The sequence below is a fragment of the Myotis daubentonii genome, chromosome X, assembly GCF_963259705.1.
Source record: "Myotis daubentonii chromosome X, mMyoDau2.1, whole genome shotgun sequence".
Classification (NCBI taxonomy): domain Eukaryota; kingdom Metazoa; phylum Chordata; class Mammalia; order Chiroptera; family Vespertilionidae; genus Myotis; species Myotis daubentonii.
Window position 1 is genome coordinate 84,431,431 of NC_081861.1, and position 11,572 is coordinate 84,443,002.

General features: G+C 40.6%; 1 protein-coding gene across 1 annotated transcript in view; it reads left to right on the top strand.

Annotated features, from left to right (window-relative positions):
• XK (X-linked Kx blood group antigen, Kell and VPS13A binding protein) overlaps window positions 1–11,572 on the top strand; it is a 106,316-nt gene that overhangs the window by 90,889 nt on the left and 3,855 nt on the right. The window lies entirely within an intron of this gene.

The following is an 11,572-nucleotide window of genomic DNA, read 5'->3' on the forward strand; positions in this document are numbered from 1 at the left end:
AAAAAAGAAAATTAATTTAACAAAAAAAAACCCCAAAAAATGAAAAGATAAAAATCACATGATGTTATTAATAGATGCAGGAAAAGCACTTGATAAGATACAACATCCATTTATTATTAAAACACTGAAAATAGGAATAGAAGGAAAATACTCAACATAATAAAGTCCATCTATGATAAACCCTCAGCTAATATCATACTCACTGGCAAAAAACTGAAAGCTTTTCCTCTAAGAGCAGGAATAAGACATGAATATCCACTCTCACCACTCTTCCCACTCTTATTCAGCATAATACTGGAAGTTCTAGCTAGAGCAGTAAGGCAATAGAAAGATATAAGTCATCCAAATAGGGAAGGAAGAAGTCAAACTGTCACTTTTTGCAGATGACATGGTTCTGTATATAGAAAACCCTAAAGGCTCCACCAAAAAACTATTAGAAACAATAAACTGATACAGTCAAGTTGCAGGATACAATATCAATATGCAAACATCCATTGCCTTCCTGTATACTAACAACAGAACTTCAAAAAAAGAAATGAAAAAAAAATCCTTTTGCAATAGCAACCAAAAGAATAAAATATTACCTACGAATAAACTTAATAAAGAACATGAAAGACCTATATACTGAAAACTACAAAGCATTATTAAAAGAGATTGAAAAAGAAAAATTGGAAACATATTCCTTGTTCATGGATTTTAGAATTAACATAGTTAAAATGGCCATATTACCCAAAGCAATATATAGATTTAATGCAATCCCCATCAAAATCCTAATGTCATTTTTCAAAGAAATAGAATGAGAAATCATCAGATTTGTATGGAACAACAAAAGACCTCAAATAGCTAAAGACATCCTAAGAAAAAAGAATGAAGCTGGAGGTATCATGCTACCCAACCTAAAATTATACTACAGAGCTATGATGATTAAAACAGCATGGTATTTGCATAGAAACAGACACACCTATCAATGGAACAGAATAGAGAGCCCAGCTATAAAATCACATGTATATGGACAGGTAATTATTGACAAAGGAGCCAGAAATACACAGTGGAGTAGAGACAGTCTCTTCAATAAATGGTGCTGGGAAAACTGGAAAGCCACATGCAGACGAATGAAAATGGGTTACAGTTTGTTCCCATGTAAAAAAATTAATTCAACATGGATCGAAGACCTAAATATTAGACCCAAAATAATAAGTTACATAGAAGAAATTATAGGTACCAAACTTATGGACCTTGGTTATAGAGAACATTTTTTTAACTTGACCCCAAAGGCAAGGGAAGTAAAGGTAAAAACAAATGAATGGGACTATATCAAACTAAAAGCTTCTGCACAGCAAAAGAAACTGACAACAAAACAATCAGGTAGGCAACCAAATGGGAGATATTTGCAAACAGTTGCTCTGACAAAGGTTTAATTTCCAAAATATATGGATAACTCATACAACTCAACACCAACTAAACTATCCAATCAAAAAGTTGGCACAGGACCTGAAAATACATCTCTCTCAAGAAGACATGAACATCCAATAGATATATGAAAAGATGTTCAACCTCACTGGCAAGTAGGAAATGCAAGTCAAAAGTACAATGAGATACCACCTCACACCTGTTAGATTGGGCATTACTGCAAGACAAGCAATAACAAGTGTTCCAAGGTTTTAGAAAAAGGGAACCATAATTCACTGCTGGTGAAAATGTAGACTGGTACAACCACTATGAAAAACAGTCTAGCAATTTCTCAAAAATTAAGAATAGAACTACTTTAAGACCCAGAAATCCCTCTCCAGAATATATACAAAAAAGCCCAACAACTCAAAATCAAGTATTTACAAAGATATATGTACCCCTTATGTTGATTTCAGCATTATTCATGTTGGCCAAGACATGAAAATAACCAAAGTGTCCCACAATAGAGGACTGGATAAAGAAGTGATACATATACACAATTGAATACTACTAAGCTGTAAGAAAGGATGAAATAGCACCATTTCCAACAACATGGATGGATCCTGAGAACATGTTGCTAAGTGAAATAAGTCAGTCAGAAAAAGCTAAGATCCATATAATTTCACTCATATGTGGGATATAAAACTGAAACTTATGAATACAAACAGCAGTGTGGTGATTGCCAGAGGGAATGGTATGGGGGAGAAGGGGGTCGTAATATGAAGTGACAGGAGAAGGTTTGACTTTGTGTGGTGGTCACATTGTGCAATATAAAGATCTTGTAACATAGAAACACACACCTGAATCCTATATGTTCATGTTGAGCCATATTACCCCAAAAAGTTTAATCCTATATAATTAAAGCCTAATATGCAAATTGTCCCTTTGACTAGTGTTCCTCTGGGAGTTAACAGCTCGACCAGTCACTGTGACATGCACTGCCCATCAGGGGGCAGACGCTCCAACCCATAGGTTAGCTTGCTGCAGGGTGCTGGTGGGCTGGACTAGAAAGTGAGGTGTGAGGTGAGAGCTGTCAAGAAGCTCCAGGGTTTGGCCCAAGCCCCTGGTGGAGGCATGCAGGGGCAGGAGCCAGGAGAGACCAGGTGACATGGGAGGCTGCTAAGCATGATCTGAGAGCTATGGGCTGCACAGTCCTCCGCAGTCTGTGGTGTTTTCAGTGCGCAATTCATAATCTTCAGAGCTGCTTCTTTTTATTTGTTAAGTTTCACTAATTACTCCAGGAGTGTGGGTAGCTCCATTATGGGGGACAGGCCAGGTGCACCTGCCTGAGGCCAAGGGGCCACCTAGGGCTCCTGGGGACACAGTAGAGAGGGGGGGCAGGGCTGAGTCAGAGAAACCGAGTTCAAAACTTGAAAGGAAACAGGAGGCAGAGAGGGGAATAGGGTAAGGAGCCCAGTACCTCTCCCACAGGACAGGATCCACATCCTTCCCTCCTTCTCCCCCTCCTCCTCACCATGACCCGTCACCCCAGCTCTCCTCCAAGGTCCATCCTGGGCTTGCCCCACACAGTTCCACACCACTGCATGGCCTGCACAGCTCTGCCCTGCCCTGCACAGCTTTTGGGGAGCTCTGCCCTGGAGGAGAAAGGGGGGGCTGCAGACAGGAGGTTGTAGGAGGAGGGGCAGAGCAGGGACCACCAAGTTCAATGGAGGGAAGGGAGGGAGAGACCCCACAGGACTGGGGACAGAGATGGGCGGGGGAGGAGGGCCGTGTGGAAGTATCACCCTTGGTTGAAGTAGAAATCCTGACCCCATTTTACAGACCCCAGCAGAGTGTCTGTGTGTGTGTGTGGGGGGGGGGGCGAAGAGAAAAGAGGTTGTGAGGGGTGAGGGGACTGGTTGGATGGAGAGCAGCGATGTTTGATTCATGGCCTATTTATTTTTTATTTATTTTTAAATATATTTTATTGATTTTTTACAGAAAGGAAGGGAGAGAGATAGAGAGTTAGAAACATCGATGAGAGAGAAACATCGATCAGCTGCCTCCTGCACATCTCCCACTGGGGATGTGCCCGCAACCCAGGTACATGCCCTTGACCGGAATCGAACCTGGGACCTTTCAGTCTGCAAGCCGACGCTCTATCCACTGAGCCAAACCGGTTTCGGCCCTATTTATTTTTATTAATATGTTTTTATTGATTTCAGAGAGGAAGGCAGAGGCAGAAAGAGATAGAAACATCAATGATGAGAGAGAATCGATCTGCTGCCTTCCACATGCCCCCTACTGGGGATTGAGCCCACAACCCAGGAATGTGCCCTTGATCAGAATTAAACCCAGGGCCCTTCATTCTGCAGGCTGTGGCTCTATCCACTGAGCCAAACCATGTAGGGAGACCCATGGCCTATTTAAAATTGCTGCAGTAGGCTGAGCAGGGAACTTACCACTATGGTATTACCAGATAATGAGGGTATCTCTCCTTATGTTGGGGTAATCAGAACTGCAGTGAAGTAAAGACATACCCATGGAGCCTGCAAAGGGTTTCCATGCACATGATGCAATTTACTTCGTGTGGCAGTGGAAGAGGGTGAATAGAGCCTTGGAAGGACATGAGGTCTCCAAGACCAGGGCCTGGAGGGAAAGTGTGTGCTGAGCATTCCACGTCATGAGTTACAATCCTATATAATAAAAGAGAAAAATGCAAATTGACCATCCCTCTGCTACGCTCAAGTCATGCCCACAAGCCAATCAGAAGCAAGTATGCAAATTAACCCAAGTAAGATGGCAGTGGCCATGAAGCTGGAGCAAGCAAGATGCTTGGGTTGCCCCCAGTGATAGAGGAAGCCAGGCTTCCCGCCTGACCCGGCCGGCCCTGGGCTCCACTCCAGACTACAAAGTTTCAAGGAGAGGCTGGGAGCCTGGGTCACCAGGGGTTGTGGCCAGCCTGAAAACGGCCATCAGCCCCTCACCCAGGCTGGCCAGGTATCCCAGCGGAACTCCCCCACCATGAAGGGGCTGTGGGCAGCCTGAAGACGGCCCTCAGCCCCTCATCCAGGCTGGTCACACCCCCATTGGGTGAGGGTCCCCACTGGGGGAGCTTGGCCAGCCTGCAAACAGCCATCAGCCCCTCACCCAGGCTGGCCAGGCACCCCAGTGGGGACCCCCACCCTGAAGGGGGTGTGGCCAGCCTGGAAATGGCCCTCAACCCCAGGCTGGCCAGGCACACCAGCGGGACCACCACCCTGATCCGGGACACCCTTCAGGGCAAACCAGCTGGCCCCCACCCATGCACCAGGCCTCTATCCTATATAATAAAAGGGTAATATGCAAATTTACCCTAACAGCAGAACGACTAGGAATGACTGGTCACTATGACACACACTGACCACCAAGGGACAGATGCTCAATGCAGGAGCTGCCCCCTGGTGGTCAATGCGCTCCCAAAGGGGGAGCTCTGCTCAGCCACAAGCCAGGCTGATGGCTGCCAGCACAGCGGTGGTGGTGGGAGCCTCTCCTGCCTCCTCAGCAGCACTAAGGATGTCCGACTGCAGCTTAGGCCTGCTTCCCCGCTGGCAAGTGGACATCCCCTGAGAGCTCTTTGGCTGCCAGAGGGATGTCTGACTGCCAGCTTAGGCCCAATCCCCCTGGGGAGCAGGCCTAAGGCAGCAGGTGGACATCCCCCAAGGGGTCCCAGACTGTGAGAGGACACAGGCTGGGCTGAGGGACCCCCCCGAGTGCAAAAATTTTTATGCACTGGGCCTCTAGTCTATATATATAAAAGCCTAATATGCTAAGTGTCCAACTGAGTGGTCAACCAACCAGTACTATGACATGCACTGACCACCAGGGGGCAGATGCTCCGACTGGTAGGTTAGCTTGCTGCTGGGGTCTGGCCAATTGGGACTGGGCGAGACAGGGCCAGACATGCCCTGAAGTCCTTTAGCAGTCCCTCCCATGGCTCCTTCCCGGCCACCTGCCCCGATCAGGGCCTATAGTTAATAAATAAATTTTAAAAATAAATTGTAAAAAATGAAAATGGAGGAACCAGCCCTGGATGGTTTGGCTCACTTGGTTGGGGCATCGTCCCATACACTGAAATGTTGCAGGTTCCAATTCATGGTCAGGGTGCATACCCATGTTTTGGATTTGATCCCTGGTCTGGGTGTACATGGGAGGTAACCTATTGATATTTCTCTCTCTCCCTTTTCCTTTCTCTCTTTAAAATAACTAGAAACATATCCTCATGTGATGATTTTAAAAAAAATTTAAGGAACCAGCACATGATCCAGCATTTCCTCTTCTAGGTATTTATCTGAAGAAAATGAAAACACTAATTTGGAAAGATATATGTTCCCCTATTGCAGCACCCCTATGTTGCAGCATTGTGTATAATAGCCAAGATATTTAAACAAAGTGTTCATTGACAGATGAGTGAAACAGATCACACACACACACACACACACACACACACACACACACACACACACTAGAATACATAAAAAGTTGAAATATTGTCATTTACAACAATATGGATGGATCTTAAGCTCATTATGTTAAGTGAAATAAGTCAGATGTAAAAGTACAAAAATATTATTTCACTCATATGTGGAATATAAAACAAAAAAGTAACAAACCAGCAAAACAGAATAATAACCATCTCATAGGTACAGACAAGAGAATGGTGCTTACCTGAGGGGAAGGGGACTAGGGGAAGTGTGAAAATGAGTAAAGGGAAGAGAAGGAAACCAGACTTTTAATAGTCTCTATCAGGGGTGAGGAACCTTGGTCCCGAGGGCTGTATAAGGCTTGTGAAATCATTTGGTCTGGCCCTGCCAAGGCATTAAGGGTGAGTTAATTAAATGTTTGTCCAAATATAGCTGGCTAATTTTTAAGTTGATAATTCTGTATGGCCTGCAAATGATGTTATAATTATCCGAATGTCCTTTGGCAGAAAAAATGTTCCCACCCCTGGTCTATACTCTAGCACCCTATAGAGTATACAGATATTAAATTATAATGCTGTGCACCTGAAATTTAGATAATATTTTTAGCCAATATTACTTCAATAAAAAAATAAGAAAAAGGAAAGTTGACTCTAGTGATGGTTGTACATACCTCTGAATCTACTTTAAAAACACCCATTGAATTGTACACTTAAAATTGTGAATTGTGTAGTATATGAATTATTACTCAATAAAGCTGTTAAAATAAAAAAAAAACAAAGCAGTATTTGTGCTATCAACTGGGAAGGTAGGGTAGCAGATGTGGGTGCAAGCTCATGGTGATGATGATATCTCTCATTCTCACTGTCTTCATTAACAATTTGCTGACCAGTTATCAGGGCCTGGGTTGGAATTAAAACAGAGCACTGGGTCCTAGAATAAGTGGTCAAGGATAACTCCAAGGTGTAAACCATGGAATACAGCAAGAACAGTGATCTCAAGAACTAGCCAGGAAGATACAACACTGCCAAGATAATCCAGACATAATTCTGGTTGGTCCCCACATCCTGAAACAGTACTTGGATTCCTTAGTTACTCTGTGGTCAGAGAATCTTGCACTATTCCTACATCATCCTGTTTTGCAGTCCTCTTATGTCCCTTAAATAAAATATTTTAGGGTAAGACAAATCTCAAAATCCTTTTTCTAATTTGGATGCAACTTCTCAGGAAATGTTGGAAACAGGTACAACTTTGCTTTTTAAAGCTATAGTTGACATACAATATTGTATTAATTTCAGGTGTACAACATAGTGATTCAGTATATACATACCTTATGATATCACCACAAGAAGTATAGTAACCATCTGTCACTGTAAAAAGTTATTATGATATAATTGACTATATTCCCTATGATTTATTTATTTTAAAACTGTAAGTTTGAACTTCTTATTCCTGTTTACCTTTTTTACCTATCCCCACCCCAGGTGTAACATCTTAATTGAGAAAGGCATATGAAAGCAGATGTATTTGCATAGGAACCCCATAACCCCAGAAGTCATCCTCTGGTAAGGGGCTATGAGAGTTCCCATTGCTCACTTCAGTTATGTCTGTGAGAGATTTGGAGCCTAAATATCTCATTCCATGGTGAAAAAAGGCAGTTCACAGATTGTACAATTTTTAACTCCTTCACTCATTCAACATACATAAATCATAACTTACTCTGAGCCAGTAACTGTATTATGTTCGGTGATAGTGATAAAAATATTCATGAACCTCTAGGAGAGTGCATTAAATCAAAGGTATCAAGTGATGAAATTAAGGTATGCATAGGTGCCTGTGAGACCCCAAAAGAGTGAGTTAACTGAGCTTGGGAGAATCTTGGAAGCATTTAGCACAACTGAATGTATGTCATCAAATAAAGGCTGAGGAAAAGCATCACTAATGAGGTAACACTTTAACTGAAACTTGAAGAACAAGTATGATTTATTCAGGCAGACAAAGAGAAGAAGGCTGTTGGTAGAGAAACAAATGAATTAGTACCCTGTGGCAAGAAGCATATGAAAATTATCAAGGGACAGAACCAGAATGGAAGGAGGAAAATAGCTTAAAGCACCACTTCTCCAACTTTAATGGTCACACATATCACCTGAACAATCTTGATAAAATGCAGATTCTGACTCAATGGGTCTGAGGTGGAGCACTTCTAACAAACTCCATCAGTGATAGAGTTGCTGGTCAATGAGCCACACTTAGAGATCTGTTTGGGTGTGATAGGAGAGGAAGGTGAAAAGTTCAAGTTAACACATAGATTTTTTGGTAGAATGATCTGCAGTAGTAGTATCATGGACTTCTAGAGGAAATTTAAGAGGAGATTTTCAGGAAAATACAAGTTTTTTTTGTGGGGTTTTTTTTTAGTCACCTCTAAGATCTAGGAAAAGATATCTATCTGGTAGGCCCTTGGATAGAAGGGGAAAATAAAACTATGGCACAAAATGAGAAGGGGTACAAAGAAAGTGAGAGGATGATTAGAAGAAAATGATATGATCAATTCTACAGGAAAAATTTCAAGAAGGTGGGGAATGAACAATGTCACATGTTGCAGAGATATCAGGTAGGTGCAAGACCGGAATCCAGATTGCAAGCAGTTGAGGATTAGAAAGTGGGTGTTTTGATTAACCATAACTCCGGATGGTTGACTGGAAAGTGTCAAGGAGAGTGCAGTAATGGAGTGGAAAGAAAGAAATGCAGAGTGAAGAGAGTGGTTCTTCCTCCCTCCTACCCTCATTTTCCTTTGTCCTTCCTTCTTTCCTTCTTCCCTCCTTTCCTTTTAGTATTGTTTTAGAAATTTTCCAACATACAAATAGATTGAGAGGATATTATAATGAATTTCCATGTATCTATCACACAGCTTCCACAATTTTGTACATTTTTGCCAAGTTGGGATTTTTTTTAGATGCAGCTGACTTAGGTATATTTATTTATACACTCAGGAATAAGTCAAGACAGAAGGAACAGTTGAAAGTTTAGAAGAGAAAAATGATAATTGATGGAGCAAGATTTTTGAGAAGGAGGCAGTAATGGAGTATAGTACAAGTGGTGATTCTGGCTCCAGATAGTGACACAGACACTTTGTCTACTGAGTTGAGACAAAGAGAACCATAAAAAATCTGGTTAAAATTTCAATTCCCAGTCCCACTGCTCATCATTTCCCTTCAGGCTTCTTCAGTTCCTTCCTTGAATCCATTCACAATTTTTTTTCAAAAATCTATTCCACCCAAACATTTCACAAGTTCAGTCATTTTATTGAAGATCCAGTGCCAACTGAGAGTGGTCACATTACAGAGAACAGTCATTTAGCATCTTCCATCTTGGGAGCAGCCTCTATTATCTCTCTAAAGCAACAGAAAAAGTGTTCCTTTTGTCCTACAACTAAAATTTCTTCCTAAGAAACCCAGGGAAGAAATTGTTTTAATCACTTAACATGGAGATTAAGTTTTTGGTATCAAGTCAAGAAATGAGCAAATTCATTCCTAATACAAATTAATTTATTTGTGAAATATGAAGAGAATTCATTTGGAAAGAGTTCATTTGGCTGGAATTGTGTGGAAAGAAGTTTTATAAGTGTGGCAAGGGTTTCGAATATTGCCAAAGCCTTCCTTTTAGCTTTACCTAAAGTGATGTATTGCATTCTAATAAAAGATGAAAACAGCAAAATGCATCTTCACACACACACACACACACACACACACACACACACACACACACTCTCACAGAAAATAAGAATATAAGTATTAGGGAATATTAGACTTCTATGAAGTTCCACTTATATAGGTGGGTCTGTCAACTGGTCCCCTTTTGTGTTTACTGTTGGAAGATAAAGTTGGGGAACTTTTTTTTTTTTTCACTTAAGTCTGAATAAGTAGATATTTGTGTGAGCATCATCCTAGCCATTCATTAGATAACAGCTTAATTCTACAGGTAGAAATGTACATTCCAAACATTTTCTACAAGCTTCTTGTCTCCCAAGCGTATCTCTTACTGCCTCCCTTTCTACCTGTGATATTTTGCATTGAGCACCCAATACTGGGAGTGATAATTTAAGTCAGTAATTTCAAGATTATTTCAATTGGGTAGTAATTTAGTAACTCTCTTGATAGAGAAAAAGATATAATTTAACTCTTTTGATAGAGAAAAAGATATAATTTGGAAATGATCTAATAAAAGAAAAATGGATAGATGCTTAAAAATCGCTTGGGTCATTACATTGCTAAAAGCAATAAATAATTTGGAGTTTAAGTACCATAAATATAAACAATATAAATACTGTATGTGTATAAATTCATAATTTACATTTTAATTATTTCAACTTAGCTCATCTGCATTTGAAATATTTTTATTGTAGTGGAAAATCATAAGGACTAAAAGAAAAGGATTCAATACTAGATTCTTATGGTATAGAAATTTGTAAGCATACAATATGTACTACTTTACAATATTTTACTGAATTAGCCTCTCAAGAAAAATAACTCAGTCCAATTACCTCCCAGTCTATTCTTGTGATAGTATTTCTATCTTTTAAATTTGATTAGTAGACAACAGTCTTTCCAGTTAATGATATTGATCACTTAAATCAGTTCCAAAGACTAAGAAATATTGATGCTTTGCATAAAATTGAGCTTCTCCCAGGCAAATAAGTACCAAGGCTTCAGAGTTTTTATGCCCACGAAAATATAGATTTTTCCCCATTGATTCAGAAAAATCAAACAAACAAACAAAAAAACCCCGACAACCTTTATTCCCATGCATTTAAAGTTACACATTTAGGAAGAGGCAATTATATTACAATGACATTGCATTTTAAGAAGCAGGCGTGGAAGGTGTTACCTCAATTTTATGGATCCGAAAACAGAACCCAGAGAGATTGCTATTTCCCCAGTGTGGCCTGGCAAGACAAGACTAAAACCAGAGCCAGATTCTTGGTTCCTAACTCCAAGCCCTGACCCCTGTCCCTCTTTATTCGAGTATTTGGACTTGGTGGCAGGCTTGTGTTAAGTGATTATGTTTTGACCTCACAGTTTGTGCCCTTGAGTTGACAGCATATTTCTTAGATAGTAGAACTCATAGCCAGCGGTGTCATGCTATCAAACACGGCATGGTGCTCCACTTATATGAACCATATCTTCTTCTGCTGCTTTGTATAAACCTGGATAAACCCATTAGCAATAAGTCATTTTAAGAAAAAAAAATAAAGCTTAGATTTGAGACTTGTTAAAGCACAGGTCTTTCAGCCCAAGGCAGATTGACTCAGTAACAGTGAGGTTCTCATTTCTTTAGCAATCTGTAGAATTTAAGAATATAACTGAAGAGTAAAGAAAAGTAAAGAATAGTTAGTATGTAAATATAAAAAGTCCTGCAGCTAGAGCTATTTATTATTGAGCTCCTTCTGTTGTGTACCTTCTACTGGCATATGTTGAGATCAAGAAGAAATATCAAACATTTCCACTCTTGACTCCTCAGGAACTTAGAAGCCAATTGAAAAAACAAAACACACCATGTAATGGGCTCTGTGGATTCAGGCAGAGCAACGGGGTCAGAAAGGTGTTTTAGTTTGAGTTAACCCAGAAGTAGACTCCAAGACAAGGATTTGAGTGCATGTATGTTTGGTGGAAGGTGGAAAGAGCTTGGGAAAAAAGAAAGGAAACAGGAAAGAGAAGATAGCCAAT